The following is a 21,676-nucleotide window of genomic DNA, read 5'->3' as shown; positions in this document are numbered from 1 at the left end:
AAATTTTTTAACAATTAATTGATCTAACATTAAATAAATTTGAATTTTATATTTGGAAAACGAGAAACAAAAAAATGGTTGGAAATGACTTTTGGACTTAGGTCCATTGCAAATGTTAAAAGGAAATGGGTGAAAGTTGTCCCATATTGGAGAATTAAGCAATACCTCAAAGGTCTAGAGATGGTTCTAAAGTGTAGTGGTGGTTGAAAAATAACTTTTCACCACATATCCGTTTAATTTTTTAACCCAATTTTATTTTTAAAAAATAGACGGTTTGAATGTTAAATGAGATTTTTTTTTTTTTTTTTTTTACAGTTTTCTACTTGTTTTATGCCCCTTTTTCTTCTAATTCAACCATAGCCATTTTGTATTCATCTTATTGATAAACCTCGACCAAAAGATTTATAGGATCAATTTGTAATCTGCATCCAATTCAGATCTTCTCTTCATATGTTCAGAGCATTCTATTCCTTGATTCCAATCCATTTTTCGGTGAGTATACATTTGTGAAGGAAATCGGAATCGAGATTTCCATGAGCAGCAAAACAAGACTATTCCAAATTACAATCATGAATCAACAATATATTTACAGTCGACTTCAAAACAAATGGTTATACAATTATACAGAAAAATTACAGCATGAACAATACAGAAGAATAAAGATCAAACTCTATACGAACATCGGCAAAAGCGTCTCCACACTCCGATGCGCAACTCTGATCGAACAACAGCAACCACGAGCGCTCGATCTACACAACCACAACAACGCACAAACACTTCGCGCTTGTCCTCAGCGATCTCCTCGGTCACGAACTCCTCCGCAACACGAACGGACTCCTCCAAAGCACCACGAACGACCTCCAGAAAACCTCGACGGTGTCGAGTTGAGTCTAACACCACCAACAAGGCAACCTTGGTATTCTCGGTGTGAGAATCTAGAGGGTGGACTCTGTTCCGACTTGGTATGAGGCAGATGAACTGAGGAAACAACGATTGTGTACACGACTGGGCAAGTGGGAGAAGTCAGGGACCTATCGTATAGGTCGATGCCCAATTGTTTAGATAAAATTATGCGATCGTCTAGCAAAAACTATGCGATCGTTTAGCTCTGTCTGTCGCATACAGACTCTACACGATCGTTTACCTTGGGCCAACGATCGTCTAGCAAAGCTATGTGATCGTTTAGTAAATATTGCACAATTGTTTAACTCGCACCTGCATGATCGTTTAGCTCGCCCAACCGTCGTTTAGTAAATCTGTATTTACTTGATGACTTTCGTGAGTTTCTTTTCGCTGAAGAGAAAACTCAAATTCCTTTTCAAACTTTTGTAAAAAACTTCTTTTTCAAAATAGGAAACCACTTTCCTTTTAAACTCACGGTTACCATGATCCAATAACCACCCACTACTTTGGTTATTTAAAAGAAAAAGTATTAATTATCCAATAATTAATGTTATTATAAATATAAATGATAACCAACTTATCATACTATATTTATAACCTATAGTTTTAATATTTCATCTCATGAAACATATATACCATAGTTCTTTTTCTATTCCATGGTACTTAATGTAAATCTCATGTACATCAATCCTCCACTAGATGTATCTTATATATCATACCGATTATATCATATATAATCAAAATACCTCTTGTCAATTTGAACATTTCAGATCAATATCAAGAACTGATCCTCAATAGAATCCAAGCTACTAAAAGGACCTCATGGACCTGTAGATCCGAAGCTCCAACAGTACGTGAATAACTGACTAAACTCTTTAGTCACAGAATCCACCATCCATTAATTGCCAGACACTCCACTAAAGACCGATAGTTGAACTCTCCTCACTATAGATATATTATGTGTCCATCTTAACCAATCAACAGTGTGACAACCCTTCACAGATCACTCGTAAGTACAGCTGGACCAATAACCGTTATACCTCTGTAGTTACATTTGTCTTCTTAAGTACCACTGATCCCTCTAATAAACATAAATCATAGTCCTACTATGATTGAGTCTTCTCTTCCAAAGAGAAGTTGTGGCCATTATGTTCAAGCCCCGGAATCAACCCTTAAGGGAGCAATCTCTCTACTTATCCCTGCTTCGGGAAATGAGTGAATTTCATCTTATGGATTGAGTTCCCAGCTCCCATATCAGACAAGTCCCCAAAAAGGTAGGCATGTTGAGTTGACAATCTGACCACTCTCACCCATACTAATCAAAGGACCGCCCTCAAAGGCAGGAGTTCACAAAACACTCAGGATTGAGGTCGTGTCACCTATGGTCATTTAGGTGAGATGCAAGTTTCTAGTATCAACGGCGTTATATACAGAGTCTAGTCATCTCGTGGTCTAGGTCTTATACAATCTCTTTGTATAGGACACCCCTGCTCCACGTCTCCACACGAACAGTCACGATCTACCATTTGTAGTAGTTTACAACACTTGCAAACCTCTACAAAGTGGGCCGTATCCATAGTGTCACCAGGATCAGGTATCCCACCTTAATCCTTATACTACAAACCGATTTAGGTTATCATTTAAGACATGATCCACTTGTATATCACATATACATGCTTAAGATCACATAAGATAATCAAGGAGCTTTGTTTATTAGATATGAGTAAATGCCATAATTAAATAACACTTATTTTATTCATTGAACAATGTATATCTTTACAAAACAACGAGACTCCGGAAGAATTAGGACACCAATCCCAACAGTTTAAAATTGGAAGCTGTGTTAACCTTTGGGAACAATCGACACTGATGATTAAGCACCAAAGGTCATCCCACATTTGCTTTTAGATTGTAAATTACAAATGTCAGAAAGTAGCTGCGTCATGAAAGAACCACTGTCCTGAAAGCAAATATGGTGCGACATTGATATTAATATATTGCTAGTGTCGGTTGCTCCCCAAGGTTAACCTAGCTTCCAATTCAATCTGTAATCTGCATCCTATTCGGATCCTCTCTTCATATGTTCTGAGCATTCTTTTCCTTAATTCTAATCCATTTCCAGCGAGTGCATGCTTGAAATTAGAAGTCGTGTTAACCTTAGAGAGCAATTGGCACTAGCGATTATTATCGAGGTTGCGTCGTATTTGCCTTTAGGACAGTGGTTCTTCCACGATGCAGCTACTTTCTGACATCTGTAATTTACCGAAACAAGAAAGTTCAAAATTGCTTACATTTTCAAAAACTAAAAAAGAAAAAGAAACAAAAAAACAAAAGCTTGATCAAATATGTCTTAAACTTTCAATTTGTGTCTAATAATTTCGTCTATTTTAGAAAGTATCAAATAGGTAATGACTTATTAAACACAAAATAAAAATTCAATGATATATTGAATATAAATTTGAAAGCTGCAAGGTATAGGGATCTACTAAACAAAAACTTGAAAGTTTAGAGATCTATTAGATATTTTTGAAAATGCATTGACTAAATAAATACAAACTTGAAAGTTTAAAAGCTAAACTTATAATTTAATCATATATATTTTTTCCTTTTGTTTGTTTTTTTATTTTTTATTTCAAAAAAATTAATTTTGAAATAGTAAATTTATATATATATATATACACACACATTAATTTCAACCTATATCTCCCATCAGGAAAAAAAATTGGAAGTTTTCAAATTTGGTGGTTTCAATTTATATGCAATATCTATATATATATAATATATATATATACACACACATTAATTTCAACCTATATCTCCCATCAGGAAAAAAAATTGGAAGTTTTCAAATTTGGTGGTTTCAATTTATATGCAATATCTACATTTATTATTTCTTTTAAAAATGCAATATAATAGACAAATAAAAATGGAGGCAAATGTTTTTTCTTTAATTTAATTCAAATTCGTTTTTTACAAAGACGATTATATATGTATTTTTTTAAAAAGTCACTACCAATGAAAGATTATAAATCTCAAACAATTGTCTCTTTGAATCTACCATTATTAGGTTGGATTTAATATTTTTAAACTGAATATCCATTCGGGTTTCATAGATTTTGAAACAATGTTAGATAAATATCAGGTTTCATCTCAAAATTAATTAACAACAAAAGAATTAGTTCATAGATCTAAATATTGAGAGATCTTATTCATCTTTTCAATATCTAAACATTTCTCAATAGTCCACCCTATTCACCTTATTGTTTAGCTTTCCTTTCCACTACAAGTTCACTTTGGTGTAGCTTTTCTTAGTATAATTTGGGGTAAGAAGATTTGAACCACAAACTTCGTGGTTATACACATGTATTGCTAGGGCTATGCTTGGTTTGACCCATTTTGATATATCTAGTCATTCAAAAGATACTTTTGACATGTTATTGCTAAATTATTTATTAAAAAAAAAAGTAATTTATTAGAATGTATTATTATTGTTGATGATGTCTCTGTTGGGATTTATGCCCTAAAGCCAAAGTTAATTAGTTATTTGATACAATAATTGATTATTTTATAAATGCAATAATTAGTTATCCACGGTTGAAAAAATCCAAGGTTATTTTATGAGACTTGAAATAGTATGTATTGGACATACATGTGGAGTATGTTTCAAGTAACAACCTGGTATCACTATGAATATGGTCTACTTTGTAATTGTTACAAATGTTGTAAGTGTTACAAACGATTTTATCTAAATCGTTCATATAAAGACATACAAGTAAAGGTATCCTATATAGTGATTTTGTATAAGACTGGATCACAATATATTTAATCTCTTTATAACACCCTTGACTGAAGAGATTAATATTTCCTAGGATAATCATGTAACTCGATCTCAATCCTGAATGAGTTATGGACTCTTGACTATGAGGAGAATCCTTTGATTTGTATTGACGAGAGTAGCTCGAGTCACAGACTCAATAAGCCAACCATTTTGGGGACTTGTCCGAGTAGAGAGCTACTAGAAAAATAATTACATAAGATGGAAATCATTCATTCTCACCTTTAGGGTAAGTAGATGAGTAGTTCTCTTAAGTATTAATTTCGGGTCTTGAACAAAGGGTATCCACTCTCTCATTGGCCCAAGAAGGACTTAGTTTGTGGTAGGACTATAAAACAGATGTTCATTAGAGGGATATGTGGTATTTAAGGAATAAGAGGTAATTACAAGAGTAAAACAATAATTTGACCCAGGTGTAATTTCAGACTGCTTGAAGGATCGACTTACTGTAATGGTTGAATCTATGGATGCAGAAATATTATATAGTGCGAGGAGTGCAGTTATGGGTCTTTAGTAGAGTGACTCATAGTTAATGAATGTTCATTAACATAATTAAAAGTTTAATTAGTTAACGTTGTATCATTGGAGTTTCTAATATGTAAGCATTAGATTCCTTTGCTAGCTTCAATAGGTAAACAAGGAGCAATAGTTTTAGAATAATTTGAAGTGTTCAAATTATTAAAGGGAATAACATTAATTGTATTTGATACAATCAATATAATGTATATAGATACATTATAACATAAAGTTAATTTTGAATGAGATTTAAGATTAAAATTTATAATAATAGAAGATTTATTATTTGAATATGATTCAAATAATTAATATGAGAAGGATTCAAATAATTAATATTTTTTTAGATTAATTAATTAATTAAATTATTAATTATTGTAAATAATAATGATCAAAATAAACTGTTTATTTTAATTAAGTGGGAAGTTAATTTTCATTAACTCCCAACTTAAATTTTCAAATAAAGGAAGGGAGATGAAGTTTTTCAATATAGAGATTTGGTTATTGAAGAAAAAAACTTCTTTCATTTTCTCCAATCTTCTCCCATCTCCTTCTTTAACTCTATCGATGTTCTTTACAGAGAAATGAGTTCTCTGAGATCTCCATAATTCAATTTTCCTCCCTTTCAAAATACGATCTCACAAACCGGCCGCTTATAATATTGTCTAGAGTTTGGTCGAGGGAGATGCGTTGCATAGTTTTTTTTAAGACGGGAAGAAGATTTGAAGAATGCCTTCAAAGGTATGGATTCCTTCCCTCTAATTTTATGCTTAACTTACTACATATTAATGTATGTTTCTTCTTTTTCGTGTTGCAATTTTAAAACAAAATTGAAGCAAAGTGATCACTCGTTTTCGCTGTAGTATTCAATCACTTCAGTATCAATGATCCATTGTATGTTCACTAATCATTTGAAATTTTTGCGAGAAAATGTTGGGAATGACTCACACATACATTAGCGTGCATGACCCAGAAGATAGTCTAGTCACATGGAGAGTTTTCACTTTCCATTATCCCACATTTAAGAATTAGGAAGTGACTAGAAGAAATGAATACGAAAGATTCTTAATGACTTGCAAAAGTAGAGAGAGTGGGAGTAAAGGCCTTTTTCCACACGTGTGTTGTCGCCACTGTCGCTTGGTCGGGCGTTGGGTAGGCTCAGGCAATCATGCTCATGCTAAAAAAAATAGTTTATTTCTTTTTTGTTTTATTTTTAAGCACCTAGGTCATATCAAATTTGCTTTCAAGGCACTAGTTTGGACAACACAACAAATTAGCTTCAGATCTGACGATAATAACAATTGTAAACCTGGTTTAACTGCACAAGATTTTGGTTTGGTCTTCCCTTTCTCTGATTGCATTGGTAAGATTTGTGTCCTAGTTTTCTACATACATAATAGATCACTTTGGACTTCTCAATTTTTCCACCAACGACCTTAAATTGACCCCTTTTTTGTGATGACTTTATTGTTTGTTTCCCTTTATTTTTGAACCTGTATTTTGCTAAAAACTTACTTTTGGAAAAACTTTGTCTCTTAGTGATGTATTGTATGTTCCTTCATTGCGAAGGAACTTGGTGTCTGGGAGCCTATTGAACAAAATTGGACTTAGGATTGTGTTTGAGGCTGACAAAGTTATCATCACTAAAAATGGTGATTTTGTTGGTAAGGGATATCTGGCTGATGGTTTATTTGTTTTAAATACTGGTTATGTTTATGATTCCATGAATGAAAATTCCTCTCGTTTTGCTTATATCATCAAATCCATTCAGTTTTTTCATTTTATATAAAACAAAAACAGTAAACTAAACATAACTAAATAGGATAAACACCAAACATTAAATTTTTCAGCATGTTTTATGGAGTAACAAAGAAAAGAACAATTCTTACCGTTATAGACTCTCGAGCTCCTCAAAATTCCTCTTGTTCTTCAAACGAACGTCTCCTCAATGTTCATAAATGCTACTACAAGAATATCTTGTTATTCTCTAGGAATTCCAAGAGTTGGATGAGTGGTCTCCAACCCTTAGAAGAGGAAGAGGTAGAGAGAATGTAGAGAAGAATTGTAGAAAGGAAAATTTTTGTGGAGGCTAGGTTTTCTGATTTCACCAAATCAATTCTTTCCCTAATAGGCTAATAAGATTATACAAAGAGAAGAGTTGACCCATTCTCCAAGTAATTCCCTTTTTACCCTTGATGTCGATTAATTAAACAATGCCTTATTTAATTAATTGACACATTAATTAAATAACCACACAATAAATCTAATTTAATATATAGTTAATTAATCAATATATAAACATCACATGTTTATATACTTCCACCTCTCTATCATTTCTTAATCAATTAATTAACCATTAATCGATCAATTAAGTAACTATATTAAATCATATTTAATATAGAGTTAATTAACATATAAATATCACATATTTATATGTACACGTCACTATAAAAATCTAACTCATATAAATCTAATATTTGAATCTCATTCAAATATATCTCTCTTACATAATTTGTATTATAGACCACATCTATAATTAAGTATATATTAATCACATCAATATACAATTTCCTCAATTGGTTTGAATTATTCAAATAATTCCTTATTAATATCCATGAGTGAGCTAATAAAGGAACCTTATGAACCTACATTCAGAAGCTCCAACGAAGTGAGATTAATTGTCTAAACTCATTAACCAAATTAATTAATATTCGTTAACTATGGGTACGCTCCACTGCAGACCCACAACTACACTCTTCTCACTTTAGATATATTTATGTGTCCACGGGTATAGACCAGTAACAACAAGTTAGTCCTTCATGAGTGTTCGTACACGAACTGAGTCAAGTCACCATTTTACCCTTAGGTTACCTTTATATCCTTATGTACCAGTGCTCTTCTAATGAACAACCTGTTTATAGTCCAATCATTAAACAAAAAATCCCTCTTGGGCCAGTGAGAGGGTACGACCTTTTGTTCAAGTCCCGGAGACACTACTTAAGGGAACATTCATCAACTTACTGTTGGGGTTGATGTCCTAAATCTCGTAGGGTCCTATAGTTTGTAAACACTTGTATGAACAAACATTTCTATGATTAATAATATATGATATTTTATTCACTTCTGTCTATGAAATATATGATATTTTAGTTGCATTAACCACAAATCAATAATCTAACATCCAAGGTTATCATTGAAACTTAAACATGTATGTGGAGACATACAAGTGGATCATGTTTAAATGATAACCTAAATGGTCTATAGTATATAGATAAGGCTGGGTACCTTATCTTGTTGACACTACGAATATGGCCCGCTTTGTAGGTGTTAAAAATGTTGTAAAGTGCTACAAAGGATCTTATCCTGATCCATCATGTATTAGACATTCGAGTGAGGATATTCTATACAAAGGAGTTTGTATAAGAACAGACCACGAAATGTTTAGTCTTGTTATATAATGTCGTTCATAATATCGACTTTCATTTCACTAGGATAACCATAGATAACATGATTTTAATCCTGAGTGAGTTGTGAACTCCTCCCTATGAGAGCAGTTTTTTGATTTGTATGGGTGAGAATGGCCAGATCGCCGACTCAACAAGCCTACCATTTTGGGAATCCATCAGATTGGGGAGCTGGGAACTCAGCTATACAAAATGGAATTCATTCATTCCCCGAAACAAGGGTAAATAGATAAATTTCTCCTTTAAGGACTGATTCCAGGTCTTGAACAATGTGGCGTCACACTTTCTTCTAGCTCGAGAGGAGTTTAATCATAGTGGGACTATGTTCTATTGTTCATTAGAGGGATCAGTGGTACTTAAGGAATTAGATGTAACTACAGGGGCAAAACGGCAATTTGGCCTACTGTACTTACGAACAATTTGTAAAAGGCCATCGTACTGTTGATTGGTTATATCCAATAGACACAGAAATATATCTGTAGTGAGAAGAGTTCAGTTGTCCATCTTTAGTGAAGTGTCCGACAGTTAACGGATGGTAGATAATGTGATTAAAGAGTTTAATCGGTTATTCACGTACCATTGAAGCTTCAAGCTACAGGTTCATAAGGCTCCATTGGTAGTTTAATGGATTTAGTTGAGAATCAATTTTTGGGTTAATTTGAAATGTTCAAATTAATAAGAGGGAGTTTAATTATATATGATATAATTTATTCAATTCAATTATATATGATATAATGGACATAATGTATTTGATACATTATTGTTTAATTAGAGGAATAAATATTTGAATATGATTCAGATATATTTTCTATGAATATTTGAATATGATTCAGATATACGTCTAGACGATCATGCTTTACAATAACGTCGTCGTCTAAACGATTGTTTAGACTCGCGGGGTTAAACTCTTGTGCACTAAACGACCGGGTACCTTATGCTTCATCGCGTAGTTATCGGTACTCGATTATAGCTAAACGATCGTGTATACCCGATCACATTTACTAAATGATGGGAGCTTCGCTCAAGCTGTTCAAGACCCGGTTCGCCTGTGAACTGGTTTGCTCAATGGAAAATGTAATAGATAGAATGTTATTTTTGGTTTTGAGGCAGTTCATCTCGGTCCTTTAATCTTTGTGAATGTACATAGGATGTATGTTTAGTTATATGTCATATGGTATGCCATATAGAAGAAATCCCACCTTAGATTATGCTGGTCATGTATCATCTCTTTATTATAAGTGTTATGATTTAGAGAAGCATGATTTAAATTATATAATAGCATACTCATGCATCATATAATATAAGAGTTATATTTATAAATGCATAAAGCATAGACATGCATCATCTTTATATTATAGTGTTATAGAATAAGGTTGTATTGAAGCATGTTTGCTTGGTTCATTACTTGTATATAAAATTTATGTATAGTAATGAATGAACAATGCATGGAGCATGACACATAGGTTAAATTTATAAGTGTTATAAATACCTAGTTGTGTGGTAATGTGTATGGTTTTAGTTGTTTCTAAAGGTTATAAAGAAATTAGAACTAAAATCTATAAGCAAGACATGCATGCAAACTTAGGCTTGAATCATGGTTTTAAAAGTGTTTTAAAACTTGGTAAAGGTAGATCTAAGATCACGGTTTTAATATGATTAGCAACCTAGGCTTTAATCTTTTAATCAATTTAATAGGATTAAATTGACTAATAAAAGGTTAAAGTGTAGCAAATCTATCTATAAGGGACATTTTGTCTAAGGCAGGTTCTGCCTAGGCTCGGATATTTAAGGTGACGGAAACGGAACACCCTTACCTGTGAGCCTACCTGGAAAGGTGAATTAGATAGATTTGATGCATGCATGCAAATTTGAGGACAGTCCATTAAAGAGTTTAATGTGACTACTTGAACTTGTTAAATTTCAAATACAAAAGTTGTTTTTAGTAGATTAAACTGACATTAGATTAAAATCAGTAGCCGGATTGTCTTAGTTAATGAACCCCTAGGTAGAACATTCAGTGGGAGGTAGTTGGGGTATTTGATGCTTCATTTAAACCTCTCACATTTCTCCCTTTATTGTCCACACCGTGAGATCTATTCTCGGTCTCGTGGCACCCTGGGAGTGTCCCTCTAAAAGATGTTGTTTAGGTAGGTCAATATCAAGGTGGATGGAGAGAATGTTCATAGTAAGTGGGAGCGAGACTCGCGACAACATATCCCACAGTCTCTATTGTTAGGTTAGATAAAGTTTCTATGCATTGCCATAAGGCACCGTGGGAGTGTCCCCCTATAGGATGATAGTTTTGCACATTTCTTTATTTGTTCTCCTATATAGGATAAGGTCGTTTGGTCTCTTATCCTAATCTGTTTTTTCCCTACGGTGGGCACATTAGGGCGGGACTCTGAGGCCGAAAACGAGAGGTTACACTAATATGAAATTGTTAAGGATTAATAGTTCTAGACCGAACAAATGGTGACTATTAGGTGTAGCTCCAAGAGTTGGTTTTGCCTAATAGTTAAGAATGTCTCATCCCAATGAAGGGACATCTGATCACCCACCAATAACGTTTGTCCTACCTTGCTGGGGCATCATTGTGAAATAGAAGTCTTTTCAGTTAGGGTACTTGGAAACTATTTTGCTAAAACTAAAATTGCTGTTATAATGTGGTTAAAGCATAATCTTATTAAGTTTTTTCGTTTTTTTAGCAATGTTTTAAATGCCCACTACCACTTTAGCTCTACTTAGCGCCGACAAACTGACTGGCGAGAATTACGCTAGTTGGAAACACACGATCGCAACAATTTTGATCATTGATGATCTTAGTTTCGTCCTTACGAAGGAGTGTCCTCCTATTTCACCTTCTAACGCTGCTCGAAATGTTCAGGAAGCTTATGAGTGCTGGACACGGGCGAATGAGAAGACCCGAGCCTATATCTTAGCCAGTTTTAACGATGTTTTGGCCAAGAAGCATGAGCCCATGGTCTCAGCGTGTGATATCATGGAGTCCTTGTGAGGGATGTTCAGACAACCGTCTGAACAGCTCAAGCACGAGGCTCTGAAATGCATCTTCAACTCCAAAATGGAGGAAGGCACCTCTGTTCGTGAACACATGCTTAATATGATGGTCCACTTCAATGTGGCGGAGACGAATGGGTCTAGGATCGATGAGGGTAGCCAGGTTAGTATTATCTTGCATTCATTGCCAGATAGCTTTCTGCACTTTGTTAGTAATGCGATTCTTAACAAAGTGGACTGTACCCTTACAACTCTCCTCAACGAGTTGCAGACATTCCAATCCTTACTTCAGTAAAGAGAAGAGGGGAGGTGAGGCAAACATTGCCTCGTCTTCAAAGACGTTCCATTGAGGTTTGACCTTAGGAACGAAGTCTGCACTTTCTACTCCTTTCACTGGAAAGTGGAAGAAGAAGAAGAGTGGTAAGGGGAAGGGAAAGGCACCTGCTAACCTATAGTCTGTCGCCCAGTGGGGAGGCGTCCGATGCCGGTTGACAGGGAAAGTGTTTCCACTGCAACCAAGATGGACACTGGAAGAGTAATTGTTCTTGCTGGCTTAAGGAGAAGAAGGCAACCAATGCTATGGCCAAGGCTAAGGCCAAGTCTTAATCAAAACAAGGTAAATATGATTTACCAGTTTTGGAAACTTGTTTAGTGGAGAATGATGATTTTGTCTAGATTATTGATTCGGGCGCCACCAATCATGTTTGTTCTTCTTTTTAGGGGATTAGACCCTGGTGGCAGCTGGAGGCTGGTGAGATGACGATGCGAGTAGGCACCGGGTATGTCATCTCAATTGTGGCAGTGGGAGGAGTCCAGTTGACTTAAAAGAAGAAATTTCTTGTTTTACATGATGTATTTGTAGTTTCTGAGTTGAAAAGGAACTTAATTTCTGTAAAATGCTTGTTACAGTGTAAATATACTCTTGAATTTAATTTGAATAAAGTGTTTATTCATAAAGATGTAGTTGAAATCTGTACAGCAAATCTGGAAAATAACTCGTATGTGCTAAGATCGTTAACAACTAGTTCCCTCCATAACATAGAGATGTTTAAAATTGTCATAACTCAAAATAAACGTCAACGAGTTTCTCCATAAGAAAATGCCCAACTTTGGCACCTTCGATTAAGGCACATCAATCTCAATAGGATTGAGAGATTGGTGAAGAATGGACTTCTAAACGAGTTAGAGGAAAATTCTTTATCGGTATATGAATCTTGCCTTGAGGGTAAGATGACTAAAAAACATTTTACTGGAAAAGGTTATCAAGCCAAAGAGCCTCTAGAGTTAGTACATTATGATCTTTGCGGTCAGACAAATGTGCGAGCTAATGGAGGCTATGAGTATTTCATCACCTTTACTGATGATTACTTTAGGTATGAGTATGTTTATTTGATGCAATAGAAGTATGAATCCTTTGAAAAGTTCAGAGAGTTCAAGGCTAAAGTTGAAAATGCATTGGATAGACGGATTAAAACACATTGATCGAATCGAGGTGGAGAGTTTTTGGATTCTGAGTTCCATAACTATTTGATAGAATATGGAATCGTTTCTCAACTCTCAGTGCCGGGTACACCTCAGTAGAATGGTGTAGCGGAGAGGAGAAATAGAATCTTGTTGGACATGGTTCAATCAATGATGAGTTACATTTCCTTAACAGACTCGTTTTGGATTTTTGTAGTGGAGACTGCAGTGTATATACTCAATTGTGTTCCTTCCAAGAGTGTTGTGAGAACACCTCTAGAGTTGTGGATCAGGCATAAAGCTAGTTTACGTCACTTCCGCATATGAGGTTGCCCAACACATGTGCTTGAGGCAAATCCAAAGAAATTGGAACCACAGTCGAGGTTGTTCCTCTTTGTAGGCTACCCCAAAGTACATGAGGGGGTTACTTTTATGATCTGACAGAAAACAGAGTATTTGTTTCTACGAATGCTACCTTCCTGGAAGAGGATCATATTAGGGAGCATAGTCCATGTAGTAAGTGAAGGATCTCTTAACAAAGAGCATCCATGAGCGCCGTCGGATCTTTCCAATTTCACCGTGACCGAAATACACTATATACATTCGAATGTACAATTATGCAAATATAAAATAATTAACGGTATACTTTGAACACTAAAAAGTAAGGGAAAGAGTTCTCATACCAGTTGAAGACGCTCTTCAAGTTTTGGAACTCAATGTAGTGGAAGACCTCTACTCGATCAATAAACGCCCAGCAAATGCGTTGGCTGTAGCAGCACAAAAAACCACAAACAAATGAAGCAGTGGAGACGAGACTACCAGAAAGAAGCCCTTGGTATTCTTGGAGTGAGAACCCAAAGTGTGGTCTTTGGTGAGTTTGGTAGAGGTGGGAGGAAGAACTAATCGTGTAGACGATAAGCAAGTGGGAGAGAATAGAAAGCTATTGTATAGTTAGATGCTTATTGTTTAGAAGAAGCTACACGATCATGTAGGTTTTACTGAACGATCATTTAAGGAAAAGGTAGACGATGGTTTAGCAAACACAACACACTATACGATCGTTTAGGAAAGTTATCCGATCGTTTAGGAATTAGCGTGTGATCGTTTAGGCGCGAGGTATGTGATCGTTTAGGTGTTGAGCGACTATCGTATACGCTCTCGACTTATGCGATAGTTTACGTTTTCACACCAATGCCAAAACGTGGTCAAAGCCATAGATCTCGAGATGGAGTCAATGTATTTCGACTCAGTGTAGGATCTTGTAGATTAGCCTGATGAGGTAAGACCTATAGGTTGTAAATGGATCTACAAGAGGAAACGGGGTGCCGATGGGAAGGTGCAAACCTTCAAGGCTCGACTTGTGGCAAAGGGTTATACCCGATGGAGGGAGTCGACTATGAGGAGACTTTCTCGCCTGTAGCCATGTTGAAGTCGATCTGCATCCTGCTATCCATTGCCGCTTATTGTGATTATGAGATTTAGCAAATGGACGTCAATACTGCCTTTCTGAATGGCGATCTTGAAGAGACCATTTATATGGTGCAATACGAGGGATTCATTGCCCAAGGTCAAGAGCAAAAAGTTTGCAAATTGAATAGGTCCATTTATGGGTTGAAACAGACGTCTCGATCTTGGAATATTCGGTTTGATACTACGATCAAGTCGTACAACTTTGACCAAAACGTTGATGAGCTTTGTGTCTATAAGAAAATCATCAACAATTCAGTAGTTTTTCTAGTATTGTATGTAGACGATATCCTACTCATTGAGAATGATGTAGGACTATTGACTACAGTTAAGAACTGGTTAGCGACCTAATTCCAAATGAAAGATTTGGATGAGCCTCAGTTTGTTATTGGTATACAGATCATTTAGGATCGTAAGAACAAAGTGCTAGCGCTATCTCAAACATCGTACATTGATAAGATATTGCTTAAGTACTCGATAGAAAACTCCAAAAGGGGCCTACTGTCGTTCAGGCATGGAGTTACTTTGTCTAAGAAAATGTGTCCTAAGACACCTCAAGAGGTTGAGCAAATGAGATGGGTCCCATATGCATCTGTCGTTGGCAGTTTGATATATGCAATGCTCTGTACTAGACCAGACATCTGCTATGCTGTGGGAATAGTCAGTAGGTATCAGTCTAACCCAGGCCAGGGTCACTAGACCGCAGTTAAGAACATTCTCAAGTATCTTCGGAGAACGAGGAACTACATGCCGTGTATGGAGCTAAGGATTTGATCCTTACTGGATACACGTATTCTAACTTTTAAACTAATAAGGACTCTAGAAAGTTCTTTCAGGGTCAATATTTACTCTTAACGGAGGAGCAGTAGCATGGCGAAGCACTAAGCAGGGGTGCATCGTTGACTCCACGATGGAGGCCGAGTACGTAGCGGCTTGTGAAGCTGTTAAGGAGACCGTTTGGTTCAGGAAGTTTCTGACAGATTTGGAAGTTGTTCCAGAAATGTCTAGGCCCATCACCCTTTATTGTGTCAATAGGGATGCTATGGTGAACTCCAGGGAGCCTAGGAGTCACAAGTGCGGAAAACATATAGAGCAGAAGTATCATCTCATCCGCGAGATAGTGTATCGAGGGAACGTGATAGTCACGAAGATCGCTTTAAAGCACAACATTGCTGACTCGTTTACGAAGGCTCTCATGGGTATAGTTTTTCAGGGTCACCTTCAGAGCATGGGTCTATGGGACCGCCCACGGCTAGACTAAGGCAAGTGGGAGATTTTTTTGTACTGGGCCTTAGTGCCCTAGTTTATTGTTTTGTACTAGTTGTTTGTACACCCTACTCACTTTAGGACAATTAAGAGATTGTTGGGGATGATGCCCTAAACTCTCGTTGGGTCCTGTAGTTTGTAAACACGGTTTTGAAAAAATGCTTTGATATAATAATATATGATATTTTCTTCACTTTTGTCTATGAAACATTGGATGTTTTAATTGCTTCACCATAAACCAATAAACTAAGATCACTGGTTGTTGTTTGTAACTTAAGCATGTATGTGGTGACATACAGGTGGATCAAGTCTTAAGTGATAACCAAAATGGTCTGTAGTATATCAATAAAAGAGGGAAATCTTATCTTGGTAACACTACGGATACGACTCGCTTTGTAAAATAGTCACAAGTGTTGTGACTTGCTACAAATGGTCTGATCCTAATCATTCATGTGGAGACATGTGAGCGGAGGCGTCCTATACAAAGAAGTTTGTATAAGACTGGACTACGAAGTGTTATAGTCTCGTTATATAACGCCGTTCATGACAGAGACTTCACTTCACTAGGATGACCATAGATAACTGACCTCAATCTTGAGTGAGTTAGAAACTTCTACCTTTGAGGGCGATCCTTTGATTTGCACGAGTGTGAGTGGCCAGATTGCCGACTCAAACCTACCACTTTGGGTATTCATCTGATTTGGGAACTAGGAACTCAACCACACAAGATGGAATTCACTCCTTCCCCAAAGTAAAAGTAAATAGATAGATTTCTCCCTTAAAGGCTGATTCTAGGGCTTAAACGATGTGGCGTCGCACACCTTCTCATGGCCCGAGAGGTGTCCACACATAGTAGGGCTATGTTGTATTGTTCATTAGAGGGATTAGTGATACTTAAAGAGTTCGATGTATCTACAAGGGAAAACGGTAAATTGGCCCAGCTGTATTTACAAATGTCTGTGAAGGGTTATCTTACTGTTGATTGGTTATATTTGATAGACACAGAAATATATCTGTGGTGAGAAGAGTGCAACTGTCGGTCTTTAATGTAATGCCTGACAGTTAATGGATCGTGAATCTCATGGCTAAAGAGTTTAGTGAGCTATTCATGTACCATTGGAGCTTCGAGCCATAGGTCCATAAGGTCCCCTTGGTAGCTCAATGGATTCAAGTTGAGAATCAGTTTTTGGGTCAGTTTGAAGTGTTCAAATTGATAAGAGGGAGTTTTGATTATATATGATATAATTAAACAGGTTAATTATATATGATATGGTTAATATGATGTATGAGATACATTAATAGGAAGAAAATGATATAAATATAATTTATATCTAGTGGAGGAGAAAAGGACTATGGTTCATATTGCATATGATGTAATATTAAACCATAGGTTATAAATATAATAAGATTATATTTATTTTTTAGTTTAACAATTATGGGATAATTGTGCCGGCTTTTTCTTCGTAACCGAAAGAAAGTGGGAGGTTGCATTTAGTTTTCGTAACTGAAGAATAAAATTAAAATTGCTTTCATTTTGCAAATAATTAGACATTCGCTCACGAGTGTTGTATACTGCCTATCGCATAGCAAACCGGGAGCATACACGACAAGTCAAAGTTTCTAAACGATCGTATACACGCGCAGTTTACTAAACGATCACATAGAATTTGCTAAACGATCATGTAGATCTTTCTAAACGATTTCGCGTCCGAGCGTTTACTAAACGATCGTCTACTAAACGATCGTCTATACGATCACGCCCCTTTAGTAAACGACCGTGTATCTCTACCTAAACGATCAAGCATTGTCTATACGATAGCCACCCGACTTCTCCCACTTGCTTGGTTGTGGAATGTGATTGTGTCTTCCTCCTTCCCTCTACCAAATCAAACAGAGCCCACACCTCATGGATTCTCACATCGAGAATACCGAGGGTTCCAAGTGGTGGTGTCTTCCTTGATACCAAGTTCGTGAGTGATACTGGAGTATGCCCTAGTTTATTGTATATTGTACATTTTTATATTGTATTATGTATTAGTCTCCTGAGTCATTAGGACAAGTGGGAGATTGTTAAGATTGATGTCCTAATTCTCCCGGAGTCTCGTTATTTTGTAAAGATACACATTGTTTAATGAATAAAATAAGTGTTATTTAATTATGACATTTACTTATATCCAATAAACAAAGCTCTTTGGTTATCTTATGTGAACTGAAGCATGTATATGTGATATACAAGTGGATCATGCCTTAAGTGATAACCTAAATAGGTCTGTAGTATAAGGATTAAGGTGGGATACCTAATCCTGGTGACACTACGAATACGACCCGCTTTGTAGAAGTTTGCAAGTGTTGTAAACCACTACAGATGGTAGATCCTAACCATTCATATGGAAACGTGCGAATGAGGATGTCCTATACAAAGAGTTTGTATAAGACGTGGACCACGAGATGACTAGACTCTCTATCGATTCTCATAGTCAAACTTCAATTGTTCAGTCTATTTAGCTAGGAGTAGGAGTAACACATAGTTAATCAACTTCTTTCTTTTTATTTTTATTTTTCGCCTCAAACACATTACTTTACAATAATTTTTAGTTGCAAGTCCCCGTGTTCGACCTCGAATCATCCCGAGAAACTTGTGACTCGTAACACTTGGCGAGAGAGCAAGAAAACTTTTGACAGGAACGCATGATCATTGCATATACAATTAACATATACTCTTCAGACCATCGCAAGATCATCACATGACCATCAAAGCATATTAATTAACGCAAACAAACTATATCCCTAACAACACTGTCTCAAAATCTTCAATGAAAGGGAAGTGAACTTTCCTCGCTTGGTGATAGCTCTAAAAAAGAGTTATAATGCCTAGCTTAATTTAGGCTCATTAATGAATTTTTAATGTTAATTATCCTATTTTGTAGGTATTGAGCATTGAAGACGTAGAACCGAGTAATTGGAGACAAACGAGGTTAATATGAAGCAATTTGGAGGTGATTTTAGCATACAAACTTCAAAGGAAGAGAAATGACCAAAATGCCCCTGACCGGGGCATTGCAACCGTCACTCAATGCTCTAAGGCAAACTGTAAGACAATAGGTTTGTATACAGGGCATCGTTGCAATGCTGCGATGATTAACAAAATGCTAGCATAATCACACATGCTTGCTAGTCACAAGCAAGCGTCGCACGCAGCATTGCGCCTCTACGCCAACGCTTGAGGGTTGGATCGACAATAGCATTGCAATGCTGCACTTATGGTATAAATGTGTTCATTCTTAATTGGGTAAAGGGAGGATGCAAAAATATGATGGAGGCCGAGGAGTGGTTGCTAGTTCTTCCTCTTCCTTTATCTTTTTTGTATCTTTAGGCCGATGAGGATTTTTATTTTCTTTTGTATTGTAAATGATGGATTGGATTTTCCTCTTCGATTTGTCTATGGATTGTTCGAGGTAACAACTTTCTATCTATCTTTGGAGTTTTAATTCTTTGCTAATTTCTTGAGAATTCTATGTTCTTGAATAAATTGCATACTGAGTTTGTGTCATCTTCGAACCCATTATAATTTCCAAAAGCATGCTTGTGAGGTTCAATGTTCACGCATAATCGTGCATGGCTAATCGGTTTTTATTTACATCACGTTCTTACCTGAATATCTAGCTAAAAATCAATTAAGTAGCATTAGTTAATTGCGCATTTGATGACTATTCCTAGGATGCGTGAATTTCTAGGTTCAAAGATAAAATTGGTTAATTGAACCTGGCTTTCCTGACAATTAATCGACACAATTGAATCCTAAATCGTAATGCATGTGTTTTTAATTCTATAAGGACGCTATCGAAACCAATAAGATTAAAAACATGTAGATTAGTTGGGGTATGACCTTTCCAACCTTAATTAATAATTAGGATGCTTTCTTGATTAGGTTTTTGCTAGTTGTCCACCTTTGTAGAGGCTAATTAGATCGTATCGAGCGAGTAGTTGTGCATACATGAATCAGTTGCATGTTTAAGTTAGAAAATTGAGGATAGAAATTGCATTGAATGAATCTAGAAACTAGATAGATCAATCCTAGTTTACATTTGTCCCTTGCATTTTAATTCCTTGCATGTTTTCATTTTATCCAAAACCGAAATCCCGTTTTTAATGCTTTTCGTAGTCGAATTTAGTTTAAGAGATGATTAAATTCTGGCTTCTCTGTGGTTTGGCCTCGTATTTGTCACTTATGCTATTTGTTAGTATAAGAAGTAAGTTTCAGTGAATTATAAATATTTTGTTTTTGTTTCAGTCTGGAGTTGAATTAACGACATTGATTTTCGAGTCACAAACACTTGGGCTTGGTTTTGACTTCCCCTTCATACACTTGAGCCTATCCTCATCCAATGTCGAGCAAATGACGATAAAAATTTGCGCTTTCTGGAGGCACCCAAGCAAAAAATTTATCAGTTTTCTTTTCCTTTTTCTTTATTTTTCGACTTTGTTTTCCCTTTCTTATTTTTGTCCTTTCATATATAGATATATATATATATGTAAGCAATATCTGAAATTTTTTTGAAACTACTCTTTTTTTTTTTACACGAAATTTCTGTTATTGGTTTGAAGATCTACATGCTCTAATCTATGCTTGCGTCTAAATCTGAGGGAGTTATCTGTTCTCCTCCCTCTATTTTTTCTTATGCATGATTTTTGGCTTTGCAATACATTGAGGACAATATATGTTTTTAAAATTGGGGGTGGGTGGGATGCATGCGTATTTAACTTTTGCATATATGCTCAATTTTTTATATTGCTGAAAACTTGGTATTGATTGAGATTAAATTGCAAAATTCTTTTTTGTTGATAATGATAGACTCATTGATTCTTTAATTTTTGCGTATCTCTGAATAACCCTTGAGCATCTAAGCTCAGGTTTTGTGGTTCTAAATTATTGATTGCTGTGAATGAGAATAAGGATATCTGAATGAATGAATGACTGAATGCTTGATGTGTATTGCATAGATTTGTTTTCTCTATTTTTCATTTCCTTTCAATAAACGTAAATAATACACTCACTGAGTTTTATGCCTTCAAAAAAGGGAATTTTTTTCATGATTCTTAGCTCATTCTAAAAATCTTTTCTTGAAAACCCATGCATAATGAAACTAGGCTGAAAAAATTTTCAAAATCTCTCTTACAAATGGATTATCCTTCTCAGATTTTCGTTGTCACCTCAAAAAGCTCACTTTTAGCTTAGGAATAACCTTTAGTGCCTTAGATCAAAGCTAGACAATGAGGGGAAAAAAAAAGGGCCTAGTGTGTGATTGAAAAAAAAATAAAATAATGAGGCAATTGATATATATATATATATATATATATATATATATATATATATATATATATATATATATAGCGCGTGTGTGTGGGCACGCGCGCATGGATAGAGGCGAAATGAGTTAATTCCGCAAGAAAAGAGTGGTTAGGTTATCGACGATTAAGTGTGAAAACTAGCCCTCTAGGTAAAATCGATGCCTTCTAAGTTTTATGTGTGTGAGTTTAGGCACCATTTGTTGGGTTATATGTCCTAAAACTCATAGATTGTAAACTTTAAACATATTCTATCCACAATAAAGATGTAATTGAGTTTTTTTTCCAATAAAGTTATTATTGAATATATAAATTACATTTATATAGTCAAAACGGTCTATAACTATATGGATAGAGTTAGGTACCTTATCTTGGAGACACTATGGATGCGGCCCACTTTGTATCT

This window comes from Benincasa hispida, chromosome 5, assembly GCF_027475165.1.
Source record: "Benincasa hispida cultivar pf3 chromosome 5, pf3_genome.v1.1, whole genome shotgun sequence".
In the NCBI taxonomy this organism is placed as follows: Eukaryota; Viridiplantae; Streptophyta; class Magnoliopsida; order Cucurbitales; family Cucurbitaceae; genus Benincasa; species Benincasa hispida.
Note: the sequence above shows the minus strand (reverse complement) of the source record.